This window comes from Homalodisca vitripennis, unplaced genomic scaffold (genome assembly GCF_021130785.1).
Source record: "Homalodisca vitripennis isolate AUS2020 unplaced genomic scaffold, UT_GWSS_2.1 ScUCBcl_1146;HRSCAF=4409, whole genome shotgun sequence".
Taxonomy (NCBI): domain Eukaryota; kingdom Metazoa; phylum Arthropoda; class Insecta; order Hemiptera; family Cicadellidae; genus Homalodisca; species Homalodisca vitripennis.
Genome location: NW_025777321.1, coordinates 135976 through 149518, shown reverse-complemented (window position 1 = coordinate 149518; position 13543 = coordinate 135976). Strand labels below are relative to the sequence as shown.

Sequence of the window (13543 nt, the reverse complement as noted above, 5' to 3'; positions counted from 1 at the left end):
TGTGGAGGAGGTGTGCGAGAAAATGAAAGGGGTCTACGCCAAACTGGCAGGACAGGCAAGATACAATAGGGGTATGACAGGGAGGCACCTTATGATGCTATACAAAGGTACGATGTTGTACGGTTGTGAGTTCTGGGGGGGAAAATGCCCGAAAGATTGCACTGAAGAGGAAATTGCTGAGCATGCAAAGAAGAGCATGCATACAACACGGTCTCGCATGACGCAATCAGAGTACTGGCATGAGTGACACCGATTGACCTGCAAATAGAAGAGAAGGTGAAGAGGTGGGAGGATAAGGAAGGGACGCCGCTGAGAGCAATGCAGCGAGACGGGAAGAGACTTTGGAAGAATGGCAGAGGCGTTGGCAGGATACCGAAAAAGGTAGGGAGACCTTCGAATACATGCCGGACATCAGAAGGAGACTGCAGCAGAAGTGGGACATGGACCATTACCTAACACAGTTCGTCACTGGTCACGGAAATTTGAAGGTAAACCTCAAGAGGTTTAACCTGGTGGAGGAGGAGAGGTGTGAGTGCGGAGAGCTGGAGACCGCAAACCATGTGCTCATGGAGTGTGAACTGTTTGAGGAGGAAAGAAGAGACCTCAGGCAGGTGATGACATCGAAGCATCTACAATGGAGAAGAGGCAACTTTGACTTCGATGAAGAGACTATAAAAGAGCTCAGAACCACGACAAGAAGGATCGGAATAAAAAGAGAGGGAAACAAAGTTTGAAAGCTTGGAAGAGAGAAATTAGTATCCCGATGATTCTCATCGCACAGGGGCGGTGAGATGAGGGGAGACGTGCTGTTAGGCTAGACACAAGCAAGAGTGTCGAGAAGAGGATTAAGTGGCCGAAGCCCGAAGAGAAGAAAGAAGAGGAGAAGGCAAGAGGCCTGGCAAATAAGTCACAGACTTGTGTCAGGGGTGGAGGTGGGAACGAGGGGCTTCGGCCCCAGCACGTCTCTCTCTCTCTCTCTCTCTCTCTCTCTCTCTCTCTCCCCCCACATTACCACATACAAATCTTAAAATTTACGCACACATGCATACTCTTTCTACGCTACCTCCTCTAGTTTAAGCCAGATGTATTACCAGTCTCCTATCAGTTAGCAAGGAATACCTCCACCGACTCGGCTTCAAAAGCTAATCGACGTTTTAACAAAGTGTTCAGAGAGTCAGGGACACTGTATATTCACCAGCTGAGAAGGCAAACTTTTAAAACCTTCGTTCGTATGTTGTCTAATTGTTACGTTATCTCAGTCTCTGTCAACAGCCCTAGTTCTCTGGAAGCTGCCTTGCACGAATATAGGTTTCAATTGTTTTATGATTCCAACAGCACTTTTTTCAGTCAAATTACCTTGTGAATTTGAGCAATCTCAGAAGTGGAATCTCGTAGGGGAGATGGGTAGATAAGACGAAAATAAGCGGTTAATAGTATTTGGCATGTGCAGAACTTAGAGAGATTCTTAGAACTAATATACTCGCGGACTCTTTAGCATGGACACTGTCAACACGAACCCTCTATCCATGTGGACGCCAAGGAACTTAAGTCAGTCTCCTCGATACTCGCTTCGTCGATAACTACGGTCGGTCCTCACTCAAAGAGACTCGATGTAATTTGCAGTTTCATAAATGTTGATTTGTTTTAGTCCATTTTAAAATTTAATCTATTACAATTTTGTACGCATATGATCAACGAACGCTTGCTTATCTAAACATTCGATTGACAGACACTTGTGTTACATCACATAAGAGGTATTTATGCGAACTATCTAACTAAGAATCACGTAGATGTCTTTGGGTGGTTGTTGTATGATCAAATACAACAAAGAGTTAAGTATTTTTGGCGTACACTACAGAAGAGAACCGGTTTGCCACACTCAGAATCAACGGGTTACTTGGCTACTGGTATCTCTCACTTACCAGAGGTTTGGATATGTGACATTAAGTATGCAAATACCAGGTTCCTGGAACCTAGTCTTTGTTTCAGCGAAGCCTTCAGATCAACTCTGGTTGTGAAGCAGTTTATGCGTTAGATTCCCTTGCAACTGACCAACACGTACTGTCTTGCCATAAGTTTAGGTTAATGTGCTATACTAATTATTGGGTGAGATTTAGCGAAGCCTATCCCTCATGCGACTGGAAAAATTCCATTTATGTCTATCTATCCGCACGATATCTCGAAAACTAACTGACCTTATAGACTTGGAATTGTGGGTGAAACTTCATTTCTATATAAGGAACACTGACTTCGATGATGGTGAAAGATATTTCCAGTGTTCCAGTTTGTCTTATTCTCCTATTAAGAAAATATATATACCTACCATGGAGTGAAAAGATGTCTACGGCCTTTTCATCAACGTACGGTCTAAACGTGTCTATGCCCATCATTCAAGCAGTTTAATACGGTGCCGCAGTTGTTTGCCTTGTCCTCATAAAGAAAGTCCGATGAATCCGATGTTGGGAGTGCCGATGACCGAGCGGTCTAAGACGCTGGACTTTGAGCCTGAGTTAGAGTAGAGATAGCGCAGGTTCGAATCCTGTCTGATGTTGGGAAAATCACTCACGTGCGGGAAAAATCAATCAGTCACGCTCTTATCCTGTAAAAATATTGGAAATACCTGTAAAAAATATTGAAAATATAGCAATTTGGTTGACTCTCACACTCTTAGGCACAGAGTGAGACAGACGTGTAAGACAAACTTTTGGCGGGAAACAGAGTGAGGCAAAGGTGATGGAGTTTTGGTTGGCAGGAATAGGAGAAACATTACCTCAACAGTGTTGGCGGGAGATCGGCGGTCATTCCGTGGGCTCACTGTCACGATGTTCTAAAGTATTGAAAGTAGTGTAAAGATTAAACTAATGTTATTGAGCGACGTGGGCCAAATGAGGTTTCGGATCATTCGTCTACGTATAGTACCCAGGTTAAACATTGTCCAGTATAAGGATCGGTCCAGAGTGTTGGTAGACATCCTATGACTGGACAGTGTCCCGCCCCTTGGAAAGTAAATTTAGGTGTGTTGCGCTGCCGAGCTACCTCCATGCTGGTAGCGGTCGTTTGTAGAATGTCTAGAAGAGTGCGGGAGACTTCCTCCCAAGCGGATGGGGCGACGGTAAGCATTTGGTCTTCTGCCTCGAGTGCTTGGGTAGTGGTGTTCACCACTTCTTTCGCAACGTCACGGACCGTTGCTAGTGCTCTCACCGTTTCCCGGGCATGCAAGTATCAATTTCCTGAAATATAATTAAAGATATAAATAAATGACGTGCTATAGTGGGATACGGGGGTGGCGTCGAGCCGACTTTCACTTCTACAGCCATTTGCAACCCCCAGCATGAGAGGAAAGGTCACAGGCCCGAGTGGAAGGAGCCGCTGCTGAAGGGAGGACTGTCGGTGGGGTTTGTCGTAAGATTTCAGGAGTATCCCTAAGTTGTCTGTAGAAATCCGAGAGGTCTTCTGTGGATTCTCTTTCAGCCGATGGGTTCCGGCGGAAATCCCAGGAAGTGTTGAGCTGTCAACAAAATAGGGATATTTCGATTCTGTACATAGATATAAGGAATCAACCCTACCTACTAAAGAAATCCTGTCCTTAACCATTCGATTTCATCAATGTTTTCAGGGACGGGGTTCAATTTGAAGGTGTACTTAGTACAGTACACCGTATATTTTCTAACATAGATCTCGTTCTTTCCTAAAATTTTTATCGGGTCCACTTCCATCTCCAAAAATACTGGTTCAGTGTCCACTTCAATAGGTTCGTACTCCATGATAGGCAAGTTTTACAGTAAAATATTTAAATTAAATATTTAAGCTATTAGCTTAAGAGAAACTGTTTAAAGTACAATGTACAGAAATATTATAGAGTATATTTATAGTAATTAATTATGGGATATATTTATGATAACGTATTTATGGTAATGTAAAACTATTAATACGGTTATAATATTTACACTTTACTTGTTTACTACACGACTACAACGCAAAAGTATCTAAGAGTAAATGATTATATCATATTATGAATAACACTGAAATATTTAATTTCAATATTTACATCATGACAAATTAAGAAAGTATTTTTAAGAATCAAGAGCAACACTCGTCCTGCTTCTTTCCCTATCCGCACGGGTCTGACGAGAGAAAGGAAGTGTGCCGGCCTTATAGGCATCCACCAATCAGAACGCTGTGATTCTATTTACAACCAATCTGAGACGATCTTATTCCGGCGTATAGGAGAGCGCGAAGTTTTCTTTTTCAGACCTGTCTAGCACTGGTCGATTTTATTTGTTGTGGTTCCTAGCTTGGTTTCAGTAACTGACTTCACGACTTATTAAATATTAAAATTAGTGTTTTTACTAAAATAGTTTTATTTCAGAATTCTGATCACTTCCGTTAAGTCAATTATATTTTACAATATTGTAATAAACTTAGCACTGTCTTTCACTGACTTAAAACATTGTCCTCCAGTTCCAGCCGACCGCACGGCAGGTGCACGCGAGCCCGGCCTCAACTGCTACACCCGTATAACTCTCAAGAGTCAATGTACCTCTTATTATCTCTCGAGGAAGTATTACGGTTGCGAGTGCACGGCATGACCGACTTTCACCCGCCAACACTGTTGAGGTAATGGTCCCCTGTTCCTGACACCCGATGACGCCATCTTGAATGCGCACAAAAAAGTAAGGTTATATTGCGCGCTAAATCTAGACTATATTCACTTGTACACAGCACCTTATAAACAGCTCCAGCGCTCTATCCTGGAGCAGAAAAAACTCATTTGCAGGCAACACCCTGTAAAAAGCCTCAGCGCTAAATCCATGATCAAGACTATACTCCCTCACACGTAGCACCCTGAAATAACCCATACACTCTATCCTCGATCAAAACTATACACCCTCGCACGCAACACCCTGTAAAAAGCCTCAGCGCCCTATCCTCAATCAAGACTATAATCCCTCGCACGCAGCACCCTGTAAACAGCCCTGACGCTCTATCCTCAATCAAGTCCATACTCTCTTGCACGCAGCACCCTGTAAACAGCCCTTTCGCTCTATCCTCCATCAAGACTATAATCCCTCACACCAGCACGCAGCACCCTGTAAAAAGCTTCAGCTGTAATCAAGCCCTTCATATCCTCAATCAAGACTATAATCCCTCACACGCTCAATGACTACCCTCACACGCAGCACCTGTAAAAAGCTTCAGCGCCCTATCCTCAATCAAGACTATAATCCCTCACACGCAGCACCCTGTAAAAAGCTTCAGCGCCTATCCTCAATCAAGACTATAATCCCTCACACGCAGCACCCTATAAACAGCTTCAGCGCCCTATCCTCAATCAAGACTATAATCCCTCACACGCAGCACCCTGTAAAAAGCTTCAGCGCCCTATCCTCAATCAAGACTATAATCCCTCACACGCAGCACCCTGCAAAAAGCTTCAGCGCCCTATCCTCAATCAAGACTATAATCCCTCACACGCAGCACCCTGCAAAAAGCTTCAGCGCCCTATCCTCAATCAAGACTATAATCCCTCACACGCAGCACCCTGCAAAAAGCTTCAGCGCCCTATCCTCAATCAAGACTATACTCCCTCGCACGCAGCACCCTGTAAACAGCCCCGGCGCTCTATCCTCGATTGAAATACAGATTTAACCGTTTTGGTAGTAATGATCAAAATCGACTTTATAGAGATTTAATTTAAAATCTATATGAAGTAACATATAATAATTCATTGCATTTAGACAATTATAATCATATTTCTATTCGGTTAATTGTTCTCCATTTTGACTGATTATAACCTATTTGATCTGAATTAATGCTATGTAATTTGGCCTATTCTCCAGATACATGTTGCGTAAACTGATAACCGCATGTGTTACTTGTAATGGCCAATTTTGTCTTGCTATTTGTGGCTTATAAATTATCAAAACTAGTCGTTCAATTCCGCACCTTGCAAATTTTAGCACTAGAGGCAAAAGTCATGACCACTCCCCCTTTGCCATAGAATTTTATCATTTTACTTTCTGAAGATAATACCTAATTTGTTGTGTAGGACTTTGGACATTTTCCTTATTATTTGTTATAAAAAGGGGTAGTACATTACTGCACTTTTTTGTTTATGAGTTTTTTGTATGTATTTGGGTTCTTTACAACTGAAGAATAGGGTAAATTTCAGCCCTCGAAACGTGGAGTTATACTTTTTGTAACATATAACGATAAAAAAGTCAGAATTTCTATTATCCTTTCAAATCATCGTCAATAACAAACTGTTGTGTATGGCCGAGCTTGCTACCCTGATTTGTTTAGAAAACTTTAGTGAGCAAGAGTATATATATATATATATATATATATATATATATTTTCATACCTGGAAGATCTTGTGTGCCAACAATAGTTAAGGGCCTTAGCGCATTAATAACATAGAATCGACCATTTTCGTGGCCATATTTTTAGTCTTTAAGGCTGGGCTTGCTCTACAAGGTCATTTAAAGCTAAAAATTTAAACGAGTAGCAAATGTGGAATCTAAGGTAGAGGCCTCAGGCCCAGGGCGGAACCATCCAGGTATAAAAGCCAGAGAACCTCAAAAGATCTCTCGATCTTACTCGACCTCTCTAGCTATCTAGCATACGATACTTGTGTTTGCTATCTGTTGCTAAGTCGGACTTTGGAGACGTCTGCATACCCAATTATGTTTGCTATCCTGATGCTTGGCCTGCTGGATTGTAACTAACATCTGCTGATGACTCAACTGAACTAAGTTATAGTTTGTCAGAGTAACTGGTATTGCAAAGTTGAGTTGATCATTGACCCCTTTATTTCTAAGATTTGTCAGAAACCAATTAATCAACCGTTCTGTGTTTACCAGTCCGGTAGTTTCCTCTGCCTCTAGTGAGTCTCATACGAATGAATGTCTTGGCCAGTTGTGATGGCACATTTAGTCATACAGAACAGAGTTCTTTCGAAAATGTACAAACTTGGCAGAGTCAAGAGCCGAAATTCTTTGAAGGCTTCTCTAAAAGACTCTCTGAAATTCAAATGAGCTATTTCAGAAGGAATGTCGTAATAATTTCATGTTGGACCTCTATTGTCAATAAAAATACTGTCCACATTGTTAAAATTAAAAAATATTAACCTAACTAAAAATGATAAAAAATAGCACTTTTGCAGACTAAGGCCTACTATGAGTGGGACGTCAGGTGGGCCGGGCTGCGCGAGCAACGGAATGTGCGCGGTCGAGTGCAAGGGTAGGTTGGAGATCTTTAGGCAGCGAACTATAACTTTAACTTAATTGTCTCACTTCTCTTTTCATTAAAGAGCTAGATTTTTATTCACACTAAAGTTGCACACATTATTGCCAACCTGACACCAGAAACAGAGAGCTACTGATTACCCGACAGCTGTGTATCAAAAACTTTAAAGAAAATAATAATTTGTTGCCTTGTCTAATGCGTGATTTTCTATAAAAAAAAAAACAACCCAAGCAAACATTTCTTAATAGAAGATTTGTTGAATTTTGAGTTTAGCTCCAGTTCCCTTACTTTTATGGCAGCGTCTGGTATCTGACGCTGTCTCAGACTTGACTCCTGGAATCTGGAGTCATGTTCGTCTGAAGAGATAAAAAAAGTCGACGACGAAAAAGCTCAAAACGAAGTATTTACATTGTTTCAACATCAGAGACATCTATAAATATGTGAAGTGGTAGTATCAAGTAGACTATTACTGTCAGCTGATAAGCAACTTGTAGCAGTCAGTGCGTGGTGGTTTGCACTTATGCACGAGTAAAAGACGACTTGACCTACACGTGTGTGGCACATGTGAATTGCGTTGATAAAAACACTAGCAGTAGCAGGATCACACCAGTGCTGGAGACGCGTCTATTTTGTATTCAAGGCCATACGACGGACGCAGGGTAGCCAACAGTGCAGCGTTAATTAATTGTTCCTGGATTAGTCTGTTCACTTTGAACAGTCTAATAAGAACCTTATCAAATCACTCAATCTGTGTCAACAGTCAAGCATTGTCTTCGTAATTTGTATAAAATCCTCCATTGAGAGTACAGTGTAAATGTAAATCACATTTTATTAATTTTCCAGGAAAGAAAATTAAACTTTCCAGACCATAGAACAATTAGTGAATACCGAATAAACATATTACTGCCTCAACGGTGTGTTACAAGCAATTGTAATCTATACAGGGTAGAAACAATCCTCCTCAAATTTTAATTACGAATTACTTTAATATCGAAAACCTTTAAGAGATGTTTAATAAATTACTGGAAATCCACCCATAAGTATTCTTTGTTTTTTAAATTTTTCCAAATGGGGGATAAGTAACTTCAATAATTCCGTTTTACACATTACAAATAAAATTTTACATTTTAGAAACTATTTTAGAGTTCATTTCCATCTTTATCCTACAATAATTTGAACACAATTCGTATCAAGAAATTTAGAAAATAACAAAGTAAACTAAACGAATTTTTATATATTAAACACTACATTACAATTTCATCACAATGTAAATTTCATATAGCCTATTGTATAATGTCGGCTAATTTGTTTTAGGTGGCCCAAACCTTAATTACGGCTATTGTCTAAAATGAAAGCACATCCAAAGCTTTGTTTTCAAACTGAAATAACTAAAACGTATCTTAGGTGATTAAAACGGAATTAATATCCAGACATTTTGAAATATTACTAAAAACATGCAATACATACAAACACAATTCAATATAAAAATTTAATTAAGTAATCTTGTTAATAATTTCTAAATAGTGTTTTAACATTACCTTCAATTATAAAAATATTTATTTACATTAGTTGAATGATTTGACAGGCAAACGAAAAATACGTTTGGAGTTTGACAGGTAAATGTTGACATAGATTAAAAATGTGATAACCATTTAAGTTTGCCACATAAAATCCATTCACACCAAAAGTATGTAAAACCTATTTACTATTACAATAAAAATATAGAAACACAGTTGCAGATATAAGTATTTCTTGCATCTCATATGTTTCCCAGCAATTAAGTACACCACATGTCTTGTAATAGGTTCGCTGAGATTGCATGCAAAACTTCTAATCTATAGCTCATTTCATTATCGAGATGTCCTGCGGGCAGAGAGGCAAGCTGGCATCATACAGAATTCTCAGCATTAATGATAGCCTTCGTAGACGCTCAGCTGAATTACATGGATGGACATTCGTCATCATAGAAATCATTCTTGTCTGTGCAGAGATGAAGTTCCATGAACACTTTATAATCTACATATAAACTTTCTTGAGACATCTATGCTATAATAGTAAGAAAAAATACTTAATGATGGTCATTACTGCTCTTATTTATACATTGAATTATGGACGATTTAAAATATTTTGTAGACTGAGGTGTCCGAACCATAACAAAAACATAAAAAGACGCATGCTACACGTGCATGTACTTTATATAAAGTTGTCTAATACTCAAGCTTTAAATTCAGCTATAAATCAATTTTAAAGACAAATATACATAATAACTTAGAGCCTCCAAATAATGTTTGGCTTTTTAATATACGTAACTACGTCGTAATTGCAGTTTATAATGTGCAGGCGCTATGAAAACTTGTATATTCTAAATTCAATTTGTAAGTACTTTAATTTGTAAATCAAAACCATTCAGGTAGGTCGCTCACTGTAACAATGCGACGAGACATTATGGTTTTTTTTTCGAGGAAAACATCCCTTGGAGTTCCTTTCAGTGTGCAGGTTCTTCCACTAACTTTCCACCACACCTCTATAAATCAGACATATTTAACACCGGCCTGTCTAATAAATAGGGTCAGTAATATCGCTTCTTTTGCCGGTCTAAAATCCTAACTCAACTGAAGCAACTTTTTGAGAGTCTCCAACCCCCCCCCCCCAAAAAAAAAAGAATTAAAAAACATGTCCTACCTACCTGAAACGTGAAAAATATTTTAATATAACTCAGTAAATAATATATTCTGCAAGTTTTACGATTATTTTACGTGTTATATAGTAAATAATATAATACAAGTTATAGCAGGAGGTTTATAATTTGTTGACTCAGTGTAATAATATATGAAGTGTAAAGAATATTAGAAAGGATGTACAACATTAATATAAAATATAAAACCTTTTATGTTAACGAATTGAGACTTTCATATCATTTAAAAAACATAAAAATAACTATTTAATAATTAGCAAACATATTTTTTCAAGATGTATATTCACAGCCCGTTATAAGAAGTCGTCACTACTGTCGGTCAGTCCCGCGTCTACCTTTCCATTTTGGTTTTGTTTCATTGCTTATTGGTTATTAATTGTTATTGTAGATAGCCTACATCCAATTGTTATTAGACATTTTAGGTGTAGCCCTACGAAAGACTAACCAAATAAAAATGTGATATTTTGAAAATATTTAATTTTTTTCAGGCCGCACTAGAGCAGTTGACTTAGCAACAAAACATCTTGTCTCTCGGCAAGAAGTGAACGAGATACCGACAGACATCTTGCGACAAGACCCGTTGGCCTTGTCGCCTTGCTTCGCCAGTTGTCTGTCTGTGAGCCTCCGCCTTTTTCGCCAGTTGTCTCACTGTGAGCCTCCGCCTTTTTAATCAGCTGCAATATTTTGTTTGGATCCACCCATCAATTCTTAACAATTTATTTTGTCATATTAACACAGTTTTGGGTAATTAAAAGTTGAATATATTTTGTACTTTTTAAACCAAGTTTTTAAGGATAGTTTTAAGCTTTTTCATACGTTTTATCAAAAGGTTTCGTGACAATCTGTTCATTTTTATAAGAAATAATTTATTTTATAGTCTTGTACTTTTTCGATACCAAATGATCCAAATAATTTTTATTTCGTTTGAAATTTTTCTTTAATGCTTTCAGTTTTTAAGTCATTTTCACAATTATAAATTTGGCTTTCCTTTGCCTAATTTATTTGACGATAAAATTAATTTTATTTTTATTTTCTACACGTTTTTTAGTTATAATGTGTAATCAAAACGTTTCTTAAGCATTTCGTTATCACAGAAAAAGCCCAATTAATTTGTTTTGTTGGCCATTTATTTTATAAAAACTAGTGTGATAAAACTAGTATTAGTGAATTTAATATTTTTCAAATTATAAGTGAAATTTAAGAAAATTCTTATAAATCTATGTGTTTTATGAATAAAATTACGTAATTTCAATAAAAAAGTGTTGAACTTATACATGACTGCTGAGTAATTTATACCCCCTCTTTAGTCTAATCTAACTTACATTATTCATAAAGGAATCATTTATGTATACACTTAATAGCTTTCGAAACTCCAATAAAATTATGTAAAATATAATAGCAAATAATCACAACTTTCCTGTTTCAAATTATCAAATAATCAAATAAATATCAACGCTCAAGCGTTGGCTCTACTCGATCTCTGATTCTGGAGGCCTTTGATTTTAACAAAGTAACAGCTGTCGTTCCCATGATCAGCTTGCTATTTTGGATTTTCGGAATCGGACTGGAAAATCGAAACAAAACAAATACGGAATGAATGAAATGAAATTGTCAAATCTACGTATACGTCAATGAATGTTGTCATAACTCATATACATACTAGCAAGTGATTCGATTGACCGAATATTCCTACCGATGTTAATATTATTCACAATGCCACATTAGCAAATTGTTGCGTAAATTTATTATTATTGAATAAAATTTATCGAAGTATGTTTACTGTGGCAAATAAAATGTTATATTATCTGTTCCTTGTCTTAGGCTGTTTCACTATCAGTGGAACAGATGATTGATCGGTAGTGGAGTGGATGTAATGGAATTGATGCTCTACAAACAATAAGAAGGCGTATACGTATACAATGACTCACGTCTACTACATTGTCCAGTTAATATTGTCATGTCGTGGTAATCCAACGAAACAAAGTAATTTAATTTTGCCAGCTTGAAGGTCACGTTTACTTCAACATTGACCAACTCTATAATTTTGAGGTTAGTTTTAGATGAAGTGTCATATATAGTGATAAGGTAACCCAATTATAATTTGCTATAACAATTCAGTCAACAAAAAGTTATTTATGTAAATTAAGTGTATAATAAAACTGTTAATCTTATAACTTCATATATTTTAATCCATAGTTATATTTCTTTGTTTCAACTTTTTGTTTTGATATTTACAACTCTCTTGAAAGGTTAACAACACTTTCACTGCCGCCTCCTATTTTTGGGAACTTTGTTACACTGCCACCTGGTTTAATGTTTTTTTTTTTTTTAAATAAATGTAATTTTTTATGCAATTATGAGAATACTATGGGACTTAAATTTTTTTAAAGCTGAGTTCTTCCTCTTTCTACACAAATGCTCATACATAAATATTTTAAAACAAAAAGTTTAGTTTTAAATATAAAAGCAAGGGTTTTTTTTAAACAAAGAGTTGACCTAAAACATCACTATGTACTATTCTATAACATAAATATATTTCTTATTTTTATTTGCTGTATTCAGCATTGACATTACTTTGACTATAGCTACACATATTTAAAATTGAAATCCACTTATTTTTAAATATTTTTGTAGTGTGTCAATTCTTGAAACACGGGTCTTTGCAAATGGCAATTGTGCACTCGCTACACTGATAGGAAGTGTCTCTTCTTGCAGCCTTCCCTGATTGTTTTTAGTTATCAAATGCATAATAAAAATTGTTGTTATTACTATTTTGCTTATATTTATTATTTGGGTAAAAAAAATTAACATCAACAAAATACTGCATCTCTAAGAAGTCCATCAGTAATAAAATCAGGACCATAATCTGTGTCATCTTGGAATAAATCACCACTTTCGGTACCAGTAAGATTAAACGCCGGGGCGGCAAATCACGAATTTGACGTTACCAACGTATTCTGCTCACCCTCCTGAACAAAAAATATATATAGTACTATGGGGTGCAAATGACAAATAACATGATTTTAGGGGGTATATTGATAAGTGGTAAAGTTTCTAATGTTTTAATGTTCAGTTTGTGTGCTGTGTCTGGATAATCTGTTTACTTGAATATTATCTGCGGCCGGGACTGATAGCAGCCTGATAGCATACCTGTTATCTGAGTTGTCCGGGGCATAGGTCAGTTCTACACAAGATATCGTGTTCAGTAGGTCGGATTGAGTGAGTGAGTTTACAATGATGAATCAACCATCCACTAGTTCAACCAACCCTAGTGAATTGTGTGTGTCGGAGTGTTTCGTAGGGCACGTAAAGAGCTTACGTTTTAACCGAAACGAAATTATCTCTTTTTTAATAGAACAGGGCATTTTTAAAAATGAGTGTATTTGTTCGTCGTGCGGTCGAGTGGTGTTTTTAAACCGGGAGACTGTGTCGTTTCGTTGTGATAGACCACTTTTTTGTTGCTGCTGTTTAGCTATATCCGCCAACACACTAATGGTAAGTGTTCTCTGTTAATATCCATCTATATATTTGAGTTTTTCATGATTTATTTAGTTTTTAAACTTTACATAATTGCCTTTGCATTACATTTCAATTTATATT

General features: G+C 37.3%; 1 protein-coding gene across 1 annotated transcript in view; it reads left to right on the top strand.

Moving 5' to 3' along the window:
• The first annotated feature begins 11506 nt into the window (after window positions 1-11506).
• The window catches only part of LOC124371269 (tectonin beta-propeller repeat-containing protein-like), a 78878-nt gene continuing 76841 nt past the window's right edge, over window positions 11507-13543 (top strand). The window contains 1 exon segment of the mRNA XM_046829610.1: window positions 11507-11992. The gene's annotated coding sequence lies outside the window, so the exon portion shown is untranslated.